At 45.5% G+C, this 13,719-nt stretch overlaps 1 long non-coding RNA gene across 1 annotated transcript; it reads right to left on the minus strand.

The window, feature by feature from the left end:
• Positions 1-1,978: 1,978 nt before the first annotated feature.
• LOC105000301 lies at positions 1,979-11,963 on the minus strand. The gene is made up of 3 exons (XR_826715.1): positions 11,741-11,963; positions 2,798-2,938; positions 1,979-2,261 (listed from the first exon to the last, which is right to left on the minus strand). It is a non-coding gene; the product is annotated as an uncharacterized LOC105000301 (long non-coding RNA).
• Between the last annotated feature and the right edge of the window lie 1,756 nt (positions 11,964-13,719).

The raw sequence follows: 13,719 nt of genomic DNA on the forward strand, positions 1-13,719 counted from the left end.
AGATGACACCACCCTTATGGCAGAAAGTGAAGAGGAACTCAAAAGCCTCTTGATGAAAGTGAAAGTGGAGAGTGAAAAAGTTGGCTTAAAGCTCAACATTCAGAAAACGAAGATCATGGCATCCGGTCCCATCACTTCATGGGAAATAGATGGGGAAACAGTGGAAACAGTGTCAGACTTTATTTTTCGGGACTCCAAAATCACTGCAGATGGTAACTGCAGCCATGAAATTCAAAGACGCTTACTCCTTGGAAGGAAAGTTATGACCAACCTAGATAGCATATTCAAAAGCAGAGACATTACTTTGCCAACAAAGGTCTGTCTAGTCAAGGCTCTGGTTTTTCCAGTGGTCATGTATGGATGTGAGAGTTGGACTGTGAAGAAGGCTGAGCACCGAAGAATTGATGCTTTTGAACTGTGGTGTTGGAGAAGACTCTTGAGAGTCCCTTGGGCCGCAAGGAGATCCAACCAGGCCATTCTGAAGGAGATCAGCCCTGGGATTTCTTAGGAAGGAACGATGCTAAAGCTGAAACTCCAGTACTTTGGGCACCTCATGTGAAGAGTTGACTCATTGGAAAAGACCCTGATGCTGGGAGGGATTGGGGGCAGGAGGAGAAGGGGACGACAGAGGATGAGAAGGCTGGATGGCATCACTGACTTGATGGACATGAGTCTGAGTGAACTCCGGGAGTTGGTGATGGACAGGGAGGCCTGGCGTGCTGCGATTCATGGGGTCGCAAAGAGTCGGACACGACTGAGCAACTGATCTGATCTCTGATCTGATCAAGCCTTTTTATTGTTTCCAAAATACCAGTTTTGCCTACAGAAAGCCCCAGTACCCCTAGTTGGGGACAAAATTCATTCCTTAGGAGCGATAAACAGTAGGAACTTCCCCAATGGCATCATTTTCCTGAAATACAGACAGAACTTTATCAAATATGCTCAGAAAAAAATGCAATGTTTTAAGAACTTAATTCTGAAAAACTAAAAGACCAGAGAATGTTTTTATTTAGTGTGTTTTTTTTTTTTCTGCTTTTCTGTTAGATGATCTTTGTCCTGGTTTCCCCAGAATAGTCCCCATTTATGCCTCTCATCCCAGGGTAACTATTAATAGTGCTGCTTTCCACGCTCAAAGCATCTCGATTTAGATAGTAAATTATATGGTCACTCACCTTTAAGCTCTATATGAGGTGTGGGTTAGGAATTCCTGAAGGTTAGTCTTTTATTTGTATAAACCAGCACTATACTCGATGAACAGTTAAGTATTATTAAATTTGTTATAAGACATATGTGTGTATGCAGACATGCATACATCCAAATCCATAGGTTGTTAGGTAAATACATCTAAGTAAGAAGTAATGGAGTTAATTCAACCATAATTATACTGCTACTCATGGATAGATTTCTTTAAAGAAGATATTTTGGGGCACTATGAACATATTCCATAAATGCCATTCCTAACATAGCTCTAAGTTCATGCTGATTCAGTTAAAAGATATTCAAGAAAAATAAGTTTCATTACTTGATAGACATACATTTTTTATTAGAAACTGCATTTTCAGACTTGACACCAAATTTAAGCCTAGGTGGCTCTCATTTGATTTAAGAAAAGATACACTCAAAGCACACACACGTTTTTATGTATTATGTTCAAACAATTGTTTGCTTGCAACTGTGTCCTCTTGGCCTCCCTGCACACTTAAGGGTGTCAGCCTTCTCACAGTCATCACTGCAGTGCTGAGGATGTTTTAGGCACTTCTTCATTATTGTTGAATCGGAACATAAATGAATGAGCAAGCATATCCTCATCTTCGAGTTCCTGTGGACAATTCTAAAAGCAGAGTTTACATGTTGGAAAAATTGTTGGTCGTTGTTTGGAAGGGAAGGACCCTGACAATCATATGTGAATCTTGGTAGAATTATTTTTAAGTCATATTAACACCCAAACTTAATAAATTCAAATCTTATCCCAAACAATTACACTTTTTTTTTTCGTGAACGATTTCATTGTCTTGGTAGAAATGGATCTGAGCTAATCAGGAGCCCAGAGTGGGAAACATTCCAGACCTTTGCTCCTGCAAACGTGACCCACAGCTGAGCAGCATCAGTGTGACCAGCTCGTTTGTGAGAAAGGACCCCAGCCCAGACCTCCTGAGTCCAGATCTCCACAGAACTGGGACCTCCTCTCTGGGTGCGCAGGGAGTCAGAGAAGCACCACTCCCAGTGTTTCAAGTTGGAATGTTTCCAAGATGTGAGTCAAACTGTGAAAGACAGAGAAGGAGGTTGTGAAGGGATGAGATGAGGGATATAGATATTCCCAAGTGACGCTTTCACCTCGGAGTGCTGTGCAGTCTAGTGACATTGACAGACCTATTTAGACCAAATCGGGTGGATAAGAACAAGATTATCTTATAATTTTAGACAGATTACAGTTAGAGCTAGAATAGGGTAAAACCCAGCAGAACTCTGTCTTATAGAAAGACCAAAACATCAAAACCATAAAGTATATCCCTTTGGTTTTGTGTTCACGAATACACACAGGAGTCCAGTTTTTTTCTCTCTCTCTCTCATGCACACACGCACACACGCACACCCATACACTTACACTTCCTGCCTTCCTAAAAGGGGTTTGATGTGGCTGAAATATGTATCATGGCTATTCTCCAGGTAGTTATGTTTCTCCTAATAATATACTTAGCCCTAACTTCAATGCCCTCATTAGTAACTTGAATATCTTAAGGCTATCCATAGGGAAATAAATCTCAAATGAAAATAACTGCTTTTGACATGCACTGACCTTGTTAACCTTGCAGGTAAAAGGCTCACCAAGCAAATAAATGTCATGTCACTAATGCAAGAATCCACACACCAAACACAGGGTCGTGATGAGGATCAGCTGTTGCTCTTCTTGGGGAGGGATTACAGAGTCGCAGCCAACCTAGTGCACAGAACAAGCAGCGTACCAGGATGAGCCCAGGACACCAAACCCAGAACAGTTAATGTCCCAGGTCGAGCGTTTAGGATGAATCAACAGAGGGCGCTTCACGGACAAAATAATCACATGACCTCTGGTTGCGTTTTAAAATATGCTCAGTCACTCAGTCGTGTCCAACTCTTTTGCGACCCTGTGGACTGCGGCCCACCAGGCTTCTCAGTTCATTTTGAGAACATAACTAGAAAGCTCACCACCCTACCTTCATGGCAATAAGTATCTAGATGAAGTCGTTCATGAGACAGTGTCTGATGGTGCATTCATCTGTCAGTTTTCATCTAGACTTACTCTCAGTCCAACAGTCAAATGTGAATCTTTACACAGTAACCAGTAATCACAAACACACGTGATCACAGACAGAGGACAGTGCAGAAGCAAAGTAACGTGGTGTCCTGCACCTGTTTGCTGGGCATCCTCCCCAGACAGCCCTGCTTAAGTCACGCTCTAAGTATACTTTGCTACAAAAACAAGGAGAGAACTTGCTCCTGCACTTTGAACATTTGTGTCAGGTTTGCCAAGGAAGAAATTACCTTAAACAGCATTATTTAATGCAGTAAATTATTCTGGTTTTATTCAGAACTTGATTTTGCTGTGGAAGGCTGGCTCTCACTGTCTGTCTGAACATAATGAGGTAATTCCAAAAAATTAAAAATTCACTACTTTTCCTCCTACTCATAAAGTTGAAATTAGTCTTCCTTGTCTTAAACTAGTACATATATTTTTACCTATTAATACAAATATAGGCATAGATTAGTGGAGAAGGAAATGGCAACCCACTCCAGTGTTCTTGCCTGGAGAATCCCAGGGACGGGGGAGCCTGGTGGGCTGCCGTCTATGGGGTTGCACAGAGTCGGACACGACTGAAGTGACTTAGCAGCAGCAGCAGCAAGCATAGATTAGACAGACCTGGACACAGATGAGCCAGCAATGAGAGAGCATAGCTATGGTTAAAAAAAATATGCATGTTCATGAGGCCATTCCTCAAATAAGGTGCCTGTTTTCTTCTGGTTAACTGGGCTTCCCTGGTGGCTCGGGTAGTAAAGAATCCACCTGCAATGCAGGAGACCCAGGCTCAATCCCTGAGTCAGGAAAATCCCCTGGAGAAGGGAATGGCAACCCACTCCAAGTATTCTTGCCTAGGAATCCCATGAACAGAGGAGCCTGGCAGGCTGCAGTCCACGAGGCTGCACAAAGCCAGACACGACCGAAGCAACTAAACAATGGCAAGCTGCATTTAGGGAGTTTTGTATGTGTTGTCCATACCTGATTTATTTCATAATGAGAGACGCAGAGTTTTAATACAGACATAAATATACGAGTCTAAAAATAGAGGCAGTAAACTTGTTTAGACATTCTTATTTTAAAATGCTGGCCCCCTCTCCATGGATGCGGATTCCAAAATGGCTTCATTATCCAGGAACTAATAGCAATGTTACTGCTCAATCTTACCACAAATCAAATTATCAAATGAACTGATGCAACCTATAAAATGCAGACTTTTAGAGACACTGGCTAAAGGACACAACACCTTCTACCTAAGAGTACTAATTGTTTGAGGAAATGCGTTTCCTAAAAGAGTGGATGTTTCTTTGGACGGAGCGGACAAGCAAGCACGATGTATCCACGGGTGATTGCAATAGGAGGTACCAGGAAGCTCCAGTTAAAACAGGCAAAAGTTATGATCCAAGCTGATTCTTTTGTATCAAGACCAGGTCCCTCTCTATGGGATACAGCTCAGTGCTTTCAGAAATGCATGTCTTATTCTTCACAGTTTTTTTTCCCTAGATCTAGGAGACTGACATTATCCAGCAGCAAGTCATTTTCCAAATGTTAACTGCATTCTTTCAAGAAGGAGAAACGTTCACGAATGTAATGTAATTGTATTTTTTCAGCCACTCCAAGCAAAGCATTGGCTTACTTGGGTTGGCACCTGTGAGACCAAATATTGTTTTTACTTAAGTGAATTAGCAATTATGGATCAGGAAAGAAATACCAGGACCAACCAAGACGTGTTGCCTAGCTTATATTTTCCCAGGTTGGGCTTACAAGGGCCGACGGAAAGAAACTAAATTATATCTACCCTCGGGTTTTTTTCCCCTGCAACCCCAACTATTTTATGAAGGTAATTAGTACTTTCGGTAATTGGACCGCACACTCACCGTGGCTCAAGTCCCAACTTGTAGGCTTTGCTACAGGATATCTTTGAGCCTTGATGGCCAAATGGTCACCTTACAAGAAATATCAAATTTAATAGGATACTTAAGTTTCTGCCTTAACATATTTTTCCAGAGGACAATGGGTGTCCAGCCGCTGAAGTTCATTATGAGGGCTGCCTTCGGAGGCATTAAAGTAGGGAGGAGCAGGATACCAAGTTGATGGGGAGCAGAAAATACCCACCACGCAGCTTTCGCCATCTCACCATCTTCCTATCAGGCAAGCACTGCAGTGCCCGACAGGGAGCTCAGACTTCCCTGAATTAGAGTTGTCCTACACTCCTCTACAGGAATCTCTCTAGACTTGCCTTGGCTTGTCCTGCAGAAACAGATTCCCACAGACAGAACGGGCAGAGAGGGTCAGCTGTAGGTTACAGACTCTTAGCCGGAAGCTGACGGTTGCCACATTAGATGATAAACAAGGCTGGCCTGATGTTAATTTATTACCAGTGTTATGCCAACATGAATCTTTCTTGGCTGTTTCTCTTGTTTTGTGATTTGTTGTTGTTTAGTCACTCGGTCACATCCGACTCTGCCCCACGTGGACGGTGGCCCGCCAGGCTCCTCTGTCCATGGGATTGTCCAGGCAAGAACACTGGAGTGGGTTGCCATGCCCTCCTCCAAGGGATCTTCGTGACCCAGGGATTGCATCTCCATCTCTTGTATTGGCAGGCAAATTCTTTGCCGCTGAGCCATCAGGGAAGTCAATATGATGCCAATATGAATCTTTCTTGGTCGTTTCTTTTGTTATTTATTGTTACCTATTGTAGTATTCTAAGCATCTAGAAAATCCTTAACAATCACCTTTTAGTGACCATCAAGAAGATGAAAACTTCTACCATTTTTGCTTCAGATATCTCAAGAATATTCTTTAAAAAATATTTAAAAGAAATGTGGAAAAAGCGTGATTCCTGGAACTACCTCCTAACAGTAGAACAAAACCTCATTCTAGTCAACTATAGTTGCACTGTGTATGAATACAACATATTACACGTTAGATAGCACATATGTACATCATGTAATATCAGTTATATAATATTATGCATAGGACTCTATATTTAAAAGCCATATTTTATATATGCGTTGTTCAGTCATCCAGTTATGTCCGATTCTTCATGACCCCATTGTCTGCAACTCTGGTGACTCAAACAGGAAAGAATCTGCCTGCAATATAGGAGGCCTGGGTTCGATCCCTGGGTCAGGAAGATCCCCTGGAGAAGGAAATGGCAACCCACTCCAGTATTCTTGCCTGGAGAATTCCATGGAAAAGGAGCCTGGCAGGCTGCAGTCCAGTGCTCACAGAGTCGGACATGACTGAGTGACTAACATTTTATATGTAACAGATGCTTAACTGCTGATAGAAGAAATAAATAAAAATAGAATAGTTTTGAATACCCTGTGTTATTCAGTTCAGTTCAGTTCAGTCGCTCAGTCGTGTCCGCCTCTTTGCAACCCCATGAATCACAGCACGCCAGGCCTCCCTGTCCATCACCAACTCCCGGAGTTCACCCAAACTCTTGTCCGTTGTGTCAGTGATGCCATCCAGCCATCTCATCCTCTGTCGTCCCCTTCTCCTCCTGCCCCCAATCCCTCCTAGCATCAGAGTCTTTTCCAATGAGTCAACTCTTCCCATGAGGTGGCCAAAGTACTGGAGTTTCAGCTTCAGCATCATTCTTTCCAAAGAAATCCCAGGGCTGATCTCCTTCAGAATGGATTGGCTGGATCTCCTTGCAGTCCAAGGGACTCTCAAGAGTCTTCTCCAACACCACAGTTCAAAAGCATCAGTTCTTCGGCGTTCAGCCTTCTTCACAGTCCAACTCTCACATCCATACATGACCACAGGAAAAACCATAGCCTTGACTAGACGGACCTTTGTTGGCAAAGTAATGTCTCTGCTTTTGAATATGCTATCTAGGTTGGTCATAACTTTCCTTCCAAGGAGTAAGTGTCTGTGTTATTATTTAATGTCTAATACTGTCTTTACACTGAACTATTTTATTGTTTGCTTTTGTTTGGTTGGTTGGATCTGGGGGGTCTGTGCAGCACATGGAATCTTAGTTTCCTGACCAGGGACTGAACCCTCTCCCCCTGCAACGGAAGCAAAGAGTCTTAACTCCTGGACCACCATGGAAGCCCCTTTTTTCCCCTTCATTTTGTTGGTTTGAAATCAGCTCAGTTCTTCCTCAAACCACTGACTGAGATGGGTCACTTAAACCTCCTGTATGCTTTCAGGGGCTTCTCTAGTGGTGTAGGAGGAAAGAATCCGCCGCTGATGAAGAGGACACAGGCTGGATCTTTGGGTTGGGAAGATCCCCTGGAGAAGGGAATGGCTACCCACTCCAGTATCCTTGCCTGGAGAATCCTATGGGCAGAGGAACCTGACAGACTGTAGTCCACGGGGTCACAAAAAGTCAGACAAGACAGAAGCAACCAAACAACAAGCTTTCAGGAGCTAAGTGACGTGGTGGGCAGTTTTTCTTTTAAGAAGACAACATCCTGAATCAAGAGAGACAAAGGAAAAACAACAGAAAAAGAAGCGATAAATTAATCTATATTGTATCATATTTGGGTACTCTCTAAATTAGTGCTTCTGCGGCTTTTATTTTCCCCCCAAAGCAGCAAAATCCTTTCTTCAAAGAAATCATTCATAGAAATCAAACATATATAGAGCCTTAAAATAGATGCTGTTCAAGTTAAGACTGGGGGTGAGGAGTCTAGAGTCAGTCTGGCTGCTCCCAAGCCTGCTTTGTGAGACACACAGTCAGAAGCTACTTCCCGAGCTTATTTTAACTGCAATAGTTTAACTCCCACTAAACTTTTCGGTGAGTGATTTCCCCCCATAACCACACTTTAGAATCATCTAGAGAGATTTTTTAAATGCCTGTGTTTGAGCCTCATCTATAGTGATTCCATTTTAATTGTTCTGGAATGGGCCCTAGAAATCCAGTGCTTTCTTAAAAGCTCCACAAACAATTCCAATATATAGCCAGTTAGTTTTAAGAAATCCTGCCAAAACGCTAAAAAATAATAAATGTGGAGCCTCGCACTGTGAGATTTTAACTTCCTTGAGGACAGAGACTGTACTTCATACGTCTTTTCCTGCAGTCAATGTTGGAATCCGTGAAAGAATGAGAGACAATGCTGCAGCCAATCAAAATATCCGAGAACACTAATTGGCCTGTGGCGCGTGCAGCTTCCCAGAGTGGAATCAAAGGGTTTTTTTCCTGCCTCGCCCTCCCTACCACCACTCACATGCCAGGTGCATGCGAATCATGGTGTCCTCTGAGTCTACCGGGCAGGCGGACATCTCAACAAGTCAGTAAGTGTTTACAGGATCCAGTAAGCGCGAAAAATGAAAAAGGGAAAACCTGGCAGCCAGCCAGACTGCAAGACTTGGAGATGCTTCCTAGAAGGGACCCCTGAATTCAGTACAGACGCCTAAGTAAGAGGGTACAGACACGAAAGTCACTGACAGAGAGAGGGCGGGGGGAACCACACCGATTACTCTGAGATACGGTCTCATGTTTAAAAATCTAGACAGTGATGGCAGACGATGGAGAAAGGAAAAGAAGGATCAGCAAGAGCTGGGAGCACCCAGGACAGCTCCGTACTCTCGTGAGACACTCAGCGCTGAGCTGACAGTCGCTGAGACCCGCTACACGTTCAAACCCAAAAGCGTGTAAGAAGCACCTGAAATGTCAGTTTCACTCAGCAGACCTGTGGTGGGGCCCGAGGTTCTGGATTTCTGGCAAACTGCAGGAGATACGGACGCAGTCGGTCCACGTATCACAGTTTCAGTAGCCAGGTCTAATGTTGAGCACGATAACACCACGTGGCTTCATTCTTTCAGGGGCTGTAGTTTATTACCTAACTTTTTACTTTTTCCTAACTTCCTTTATTATCAATCTGCATTTCTGGAGATTGAGTCACTGACGTGTTCTGTGTAGAGGCTGATATACAAAGCCTGCATCAGTTCTTGCCATTATGTGACAAATAGTGGTTCTTTTCATCCAGCCGTGTTTGCTGTGTGTTAAGTCACTTCAGTCGTGTCCGACTCTGTGCGACCCCATGGACTGTAGCCCACCAGGCTCCTCTGTCCTTGGAATTTCCCAGGCAAGAATACTGGAGTGGGTTGCCATTTCCTTCTCCAGGTGATCTTCCCGACCTAGGGATCGAACCCACATCTCTTACATCTCCTGCATTGGCAGGTGGGTTCTTGACCAGTAGCACCGCCTGGGAAGCCCTAGTCAGTTACCCCCAAGTGTTTACTGGGCTCCCCTGAAGTGGCCAGCATGGGGCTAGCCATCTCTGGGGACATAACAGAATTCTAAGATACACGGTCTACCTTCAAGGAGCTCACTAGAGACTTGAGAAAGGATGGACATGCATAGCACACATGTTATGGCAAAATGTTTACAACAAGATGTCTCCTGGGCAGTATTGCAGAGTTTAAGAAAAGGAAGTCAGTCAATGAAACTGGGACACCCCGGAAAACATCCCCCAATGGTGCCCTCTAGCTGCAGCTTTGAGAAAATATTGTGGAAAACCTCGCCCACCCTATCAACTTTCTTTGAGAACCATCTTTTTAAATTTTGTTTTGTTTTTTGTTATTTTGTCTAACTGTTCCAAGAACGTAAAGGGGCTAACATAAACCAAAATAAGGCCATTTAGGCATTTTGGTTCTTCTTGGGCAACTGGAGTTGGTGAGGAGAGAGAGGGTGGGGGCTACTCACCAGACCCCTCTCCCCCAACCGTGAGCATCTCTAAGCCACGGAAAGTGTGGACAAAGGCGGATTCTGTTCAGCGGCTCCCCAGGACGGGGCTCCAGACGCATAAGTAGCTCCTTGGCGTGTCCCTCCGACCCTGCCATACTATTAATTAGGCCACCGTTGTTTATTTTGAGACGTTTAACTAGAGACCTTGAGAGAAGCCTAGCCTCGTGGGTTGTGCCCATCCCTCCCTAAGTGTGGGAACCTTTGTCTAATTGGATTGACTGTACGTGTAATGATCATGGCGGAGTTCTCCGAGCGCCTCGTAAGCCACGGACATTCACATGGAAATGAGGTCAATTACACAGCATCTCCGCGTCTAATGATTGCACCTGCAGTGCCACAGCAACCTCCCTTTAACTCAGTTTCACAAACAATTACAAAGAGCAGCTGCATTCGTTTCCACAGTTAGAGTTAAAAAATCTGTAATGATCCCCAACAGAATAGGGGTGCAGGGGGCGAGGGTGAGGGAGAAGATTCTTCCGGTTCAGATGGCCCTCCCCAGCCACCTGCTGATGGTGCTAATCCCGGGGCCCCCGGGGCACAGACGGGGCAATCACAATTAGCTCTCCCCGGTCCTGTTCTTTGCCCGCCGCCCACTCCCCCCACCCCTTCTGACAAGAGATTAGAGTTTCTCATCCGCCAAGATTCATTAATATGGTGATGGAGATTGATGAAGGCCAAGGTTCACAAAACTCCAGAACACAAGGTCATTATAAGTAGCCACACTGGGTGAGTCAGTTCTTCAGAGCATCAGAAGCACACAGACATCTGTATCTGTATCTGTCTCTCCACAGAGCTTTGTTATGAGTGCCTTAGTTGCTCAGTCATGTCCGACTCTTTGCGATCCCATGGGATCCCTCATAGTACCATTATGAGGGATCAAAGTAAAGTGAAAGTGTTAGTCGTGTCTGACTCTTTGAGACCCTATAGATTGCAGCCCAGCAGGCTCCTCTGTCCATGGGATTTCCCAGGTAAGAATACTGTAGTGGGTTGCCATTTCCTTCTCCAAGGGATCTTCCAAACCCAGGGATCAAACCCAGGTCTCCTGCATCGACCCGCAGATTCTTTACCATCTGAGCCACGACGGATGAGGGAATGGCTCACATGACTGTAGAAGCTGAAAAGTCCCAAGATCTGTGACCTTTGAGCTTTAGACCCAGGAGAGTCAATGGGGTTGGTTTCAGTCCAACAGGAATGAAACCCAGCAAGAGCTAGAGTTCCAGTTTGAATCTAAAGGCAGGAAACAAAAAACAAACAAAAAACCAAAATGACAACAATGATGTCCCTGCTTAAGGCAGTCAGGAGGAAGCGGGGAAAGTCAACCTTTATGTTCTGTTCAGTCTTCAACTGATTGGATGAGGCCCACCCACAACAGGGAGGGCCATCTTCTTTAAACTTTAAACTCATCCAGAAACACCCTCATGGAAACATCCAGAATAATGTTTTCCCAATGATCTGGAACCCTGCAGCCTGGTCATCCTTGACACGTAAAATTAACCATCACCCAAACCAGTCCCCAAATTCTGGGCTTGGAAGCGATGTTACTGAGTAAGACGCAGGGGCTGTTGCTGACCCATCTCTCCCCGCCTTCCCACCAGCACTCTCTCAAGACCTCCTTTCCCTCTCTCTCCCCGTTTTCTCTTCTTTTCTTCTCTCTGTCTTAGTTCCCTTTCTTCCCGTCTATTGTTACCCCCACGGGCACTGTTTAGGAAGATCAGGAAGACAGGAGCCTACCAACCTTCCCCCTCTGAACATAACCGCACCTTGTGGAGCCAAGCTGGCCGGACACGGACCTCAGCAATGCACGTTCGGGCCCAGCCTGATGGTGCAGAGAATCTCGGCGTTCATGTCAGTGATGAAGAAACCCCAGACATTCCCAGGCCATACTCCTGATCCTCTTGGGTTTTGAGAAACAGCTTATGATGTCCTGTGACTTTCTGGGCCGGCAGCTAGAATGCTGAGATCTGAATGGGATTCCCCAGCGGAGGCTTGGAAAGATAATTGACTGTGGGCAAAGTCAAATACGCTCGCAGATACTGAACTATTTAAGGAATGTGCTTCAGGCTCCAAGGGCAATTCTGAAAAAGTGGGGGGAGGGAGGGCCCAAAATGCTTGTGAATAATAAACTTTAAAGGGGCTGGGTTGAAGGGGACGATACCCATGGGGATGTGTAACTGCTGATGTTTCTTAAAGGAACTAGATTTCTTGTCTCTTTTCACACCATTTTGCCCACAGAAGGCAAGAGCGGGGGCAGACTTCCTAGGCACAGTCTCCAGTAGCCACTGGTGATTAGCAAGACAGCCAGAAGTCATGTGATTACTGCTCTGATCTCTGTACAACAGCAAACCAGCTTCAGATGGCAGGGAAAAGATGGGCCAGAACTGAACTTATCTCAGAGAAACATCATCCACATTCCAGCCGCCCTCTCCGTAGGGCTCCACACAGCAAGCCCTGCTTGAGAAGGCTGGGCGAAGCCCTCTGAGCTTGCTGTGTCCAGAGAGAGGGGAGGAGATGTGACGGTGAGGGCCACCCAGGAAAGGAAAGTGGTATTTTCCTCCTCACGTCTCCATCCTTCTTTCTGAGGGTCCATCTCAGGTGTAAAGGCAAATCAACGTGCTTGCCAAGTGCAAAATAGACAAGCACAGACAGATCAATGGACTTTAACAAAGTAGATTAATTTCCTGTTCTTTGACTTTCAAGACACAAGCTGATTTGCTATCATGCTGGGCTTCCCAGGTGGGGCAGTGGTAAACATCCTGCCTGCCAGAGGAGGAGACGCAGGTTCAATCCCCGGGTCGGGAAGATCCCCTGCAGAAGGCAATGGGAACCCACTCCAGTCTTCTTGCCTGGAAAATTCCACGGCCAGAGGAGCCTGGAGGACTGCAGCCCAGGGGGTCTCAGAGAGTCAGACACGACTGAGTTCGTGCTCAAGCTCATGCTGAGCACAGAACGCCCTGTCTCCATTCCGGGTCAATCCAGAACAGACAATTGGGCTTCTTTTGAAAATGTTCGTGCCTGGAGTTGTTACTCACACCCCTCCTCCTCAGAGACTAATGACAAAGAATGCTCAGCCCAGGCTTTACAGGCAGCGCTAGCGGTAAAGAACCTGCCTGACAATGCAGGAAACATGAGACAGGGGCTCGATCCCTGCATTGGGAAGATCCCCTGGAGGAGGGCACGGCAACCCACTCCAGTATTCTTGCCTGGAGAATCGCATGGGCAGAGGAGACTGGTGCAAAGAGTCGGACACAGTTGAAGTGACTTAGCATGCACGATTGCACATGCAGGAACCTAACCTCAGAATGTGGTGTCGTTGCCAATCATGGTTTGCAGAGAAGGGGAAACTCGAGGCGCGTGTGATGGAAGGTGTGATATGGGCTCTTAGGTAAATTGTACTTGGGGTAGAAAGCACCGAATTGATCTAACTTTTGCCAAACAGATGCTAGGAGTTTGCCCGTCTTCACTCACAGTTCAGTTCAGTCACTCAGTGGTGTCCGGCTCTTTGTGGCCCCATGAATCGCAGCACACCAGGCCTCCCTGTCCATCACCAACTCCTGGAGTTTGCTCAAACTCATATCCATTGAGTTGGTGATGCCATCCAACCATCTCATCCTCTGTCATCCCCTTCTCCTCCTGCCCCCAATCCCTCCCAGCATCAGGGTCTTTTCCAATGAGTCAACTCTTCACATCAGGTGGCCAAAGTATTGGAGTTTCAGCTTCAGCATCAGTCCCTCCAATGAAC

This window comes from Bison bison, unplaced genomic scaffold (genome assembly GCF_000754665.1).
Source record: "Bison bison bison isolate TAMUID 2011002044 unplaced genomic scaffold, Bison_UMD1.0 scf7180017864371, whole genome shotgun sequence".
NCBI lineage: Eukaryota > Metazoa > Chordata > Mammalia > Artiodactyla > Bovidae > Bison > Bison bison.